Genomic DNA, 3,806 nt, shown 5'->3' on the forward strand with positions numbered 1-3,806 from the left:
TCGGGATGACCTGAGACCTTAGTTCTCTCTCCGGTTTTGTAATGGTTTTCTTTTTCTGAAGAGACTTCTATAAAGTCCAGTTACCTAACAAACAAGGAGTCCAATAAATAGTATTGTAAGGAAACAAACTAGTGACTATGTCTCTGTCCCACGCTGACACTTGCATAGCTACCACATAATGGAGCCAGGGCCTGGTTTAGAACCCAGAGCCGCATAATAGAAGAGGCCTTAGTTCTCTTCTCGAGCCAAGAATCCAGGAGCACTGGAACTCTTCTACAGTCTGATGGTGTTGTCAGGCTATGATTCAGGAGGCAGTAGGGATGAAATAGGGGAGCTCAGAGACCTGGGAGCTTCTAGAAACCTTTAGCAGGAATCTACTTCCCGGTGGATGGATGCCAGTCTTTCTCCCTGTAACCCACCAGCCCAGTCTCCAGTCTCAGCTCTTTTTCCTCCTCCTTAAGCAACATGGCTTTACTAACTCTCTTACCCCACCAATGCTCCGTGCTCTGCTATGGCTGCTGCTGGTGCTGGGGCCAAATTGCTACCAAGCCTCGATCGATGGACAACCGATATTTCATTCGGCTAAAGCCTACCACACACTCTGGAAATCTGTGCTAATGTTTTGTGAACCTCCAGGATGACATGCAGAAGGGATGGTGTGTGTTCGTTCCTTCATATTACTTGATAAATATATCTATATGTTCTTATCACCAGTGCATATCCCCCGGGTTTTGTTTCTTTGATATATCATACTCTCTCGTGTCTGGCATTGCCACAGCCGACTTTTGGTCTCCCCGTTCGGCTGATCCTTCCTCAGTCTTTGTTCACCTCAGTTAAAGGTGTTCGACACTCTCCCCCTCCTTCACCTCCCACATCCAGCCCATGATCAAGTTTGGCCTCTTATATTTGTAGGTAAATCTCTGCCATCCTGGCTGCCTCCCTAATTCCAACCACTTCCTTTAACGATGATGTTCTGGGTTAGACACCGATGGTTATCAGCACAGGGACTTTCAGAAAACACAAACTAAGTTGCGTCTGCGTACCCTGTCCTCCTGACCTCCTACTGATGCAGAGTTAAATATTTGATGTCTCCATGGGAGCTGTCTTCTGCCCGTGTTTCCAACCTTAGCTCAGGGCCTTTTCTTTCTTGCCCCACCCCAGACTCTCTTCTTCCAGTTCCTGGTGGCTCAGTGTTCTTGGCCACCTACAGGCTTTGGCTCCCATCCCCACAGCTCATCACCTCGGTCCCGCACATCCTTTCCGTCTCGGCTTAAATGTCATTACTCCAATCTAATTCCATTGCTTCCTCTTACCGTTCTAGTCTCCCCATTAACACTCTCCATATTCCCCTCAAAGTGCTCACAGATGGGGACTATGTGACCCTTCCTCTGCTGGCTGTAAACCCTGTAAGGCAAGGACCAAGACTTGGGGAGATCACAGTTATAGTTCCAGACTCGGCACTTAGTAGGTGCTCAAGAAACAGTGCTCGTTGCTTGATAGCAATGGTTAGGTAACAAGTTCTCATGTGTGCCCAGCAGTCTGCCAAGTCTTTGACTGTGCTATCATATTTTCTTTAATCCTTATCACGGTTCTCTTCGTTGAGGAAGTGGAGGACCTAGGAGTTTTATGTAACCGGCATAAACCCATTCAACTAGGAAGTTGTAAACTCAAATATGAATTCCAGTCCCAAGGGTTTTTTTTTAAATTGCCTTTTTCTGCTGAAGAGTGGATGTGCACAGTAGGTGTGCAGGAAATGGAGCTTCCGGGGGAGAAGGGAGTGGAAGGCACAGGTAGTTGCCTCGCTCATTCCTTGAAATGTATGAGAGGAGATCCGGGGAGTCTCTAACTTGCTCCCCTCTGGCACTCTTCCTGAGCTCCTCCATGTGGTGGGGGTGAGGCAAGAGCAGAAAATAGAGGTTGTCAAGGAGAAGACCTCTATGGAGGGAGGGAAGAGTCCCTATTGAGGGGGCAGGAGCAGAGGGTGTCATCAGTGCTTAAATGTGTGAATAGGGAGGGGCTTGCTGGGCATGTCCTGAGTGATGGGCTGCAGACCAGACGCTCTCAACCTTCCTAATGCTGCGACCCTTTAATACAGTTCCTCATATTGTAGTGACCCCCCCAACATAACATTACTTCATTGCTACTGCACAACTATAATTTTGCTACTGTGATGAATTGTAATGTAAAGATCTGATAAGCAGGATATCTGATATTGGACCCCCTCGGTTGAGAACCACCATTTCTGTAGACTCTACAGTAGAGCTTTTTCTCTGGGTCTCTTGGGGGAAAGGGGACAGAGGAGGGCAAGCAAGTTTTGAGCGTGGTGTTGAATGAAAGGAAATGCATGTCTGGAGTCTGCAAAGCTGGGGAGGCAGCTTAGAAGATGCCATGGGCAGGTGTGGAGAAACTTCTTGGCTGAACCCTGCCCTGTTTCTTCTCAGCCTCTCTCTGTCCAGGCTGTCTCTAATGTCTTCTGCAGTCCTGAGCACAGGCTATGCCCCTTTGGCATCCTCCCTTGCTCAGGCTGGCCAAAGCCTCTCTGAGGCCAGTTGAGAATGAGAACCCTTCATTCTTGGCTTTGCAGGTCCCCACACTGTGCCTGGGATGCAGTAGGGTTTCACACACTTACTGAATGGTGGAATCATTCCAACTCCCCCAGTTCTCATTGGCTATGTCCCCCTCTATATTTACTGTCCTAAAGAGTATTAAACGCAACAGGACAGATTCATGAACTGTGTATCTTATCACTCTCTGGTTAAAACGAAACCTCCTTGGGGTTGGGGACCACATTAAGTCGCAAATGCTCAAATGGTTGGCTGTGTGCATGCGTGAATGATCTCTTTCCTTGGCCATTCTTAAGGAGCCTCAGCTCTGATAAGTGCTTCCTAGACTGACCTGGGTTTGGAATCATGTCTGCCAAAGGTGAGAAAAAGGACTCTCATGTGGCTCACTGGGTGGATAATTGGATTGAAGAGTTAAAATAAAAACTTCATACACACGGGACATGTTTCAGGCGTGTTGAGACCAGGTGCCTGTTGGGATCAAATATAGTTTTAAAACATGGTCTTAGGTGTCTACCAAATGTCTTTCATTGGGCCTGCATCTTTCTTATTCTTTATATCTACAAATAAAGTATCGTTTTTGTTATACAGATTAAAAAGCAAGCTAGGGGAAGAATAGTCTTTTCTAAGATAGATGGAACCCACTAGCCACCTTCCTAGACAATACCAGCTGCTATTTCTTCAGAGATGAATACATAGGCCAGCTAATGTTCCTTGCTTAGCTTTGAGGCATCTTTTAACCAACTCTGTTTGGGGCAACATTCTCCTTGTGATGTGAGTCTTATGGAAACTGCGGTCTTTGGTGACATGTGACAGATCTCGTGCTGACCACCAGGTGGCGCTGTTGGCCCAACATTTAGTCTAGCCAAAGCTTGTCAGTTTTTGAAGGGTAGCATTGGGACTGCTCAAGAAAAACCTTACCCCGGTTTGCAGGTTACCAGCCTCTTTAGGCAGCTGTCATCTGCCTAAACTATGTGTCCTGTAACTCACCCCCATTTGAGTCCCGAACCACCCAAGGAAGTTGTCATGTCTATTCCACAGAGGCCAGGAGTTTACGTAGCTGGAACTAGGGCTCAAAGGAAGCAAGGCCTGATCTGTAAGCCTCCCTTTCTTTCTTTCCTTCACATTCTGATGTATCCCAGGCTAGCCCTGAAGTTGCTATATAGCCAAGGATGACCTTGATTTCCTAGTCCTCCAGCTTCCTCCTCCCAGCTGCTCAGATGACACGACATTCTGCTGCCTTAC

The sequence above is a fragment of the Rattus norvegicus genome, chromosome 10 (assembly GCF_021556685.1).
Source record: "Rattus norvegicus strain SHRSP/BbbUtx chromosome 10, alternate assembly SHRSP_T2T, whole genome shotgun sequence".
Taxonomy (NCBI): Eukaryota; Metazoa; Chordata; class Mammalia; order Rodentia; family Muridae; genus Rattus; species Rattus norvegicus.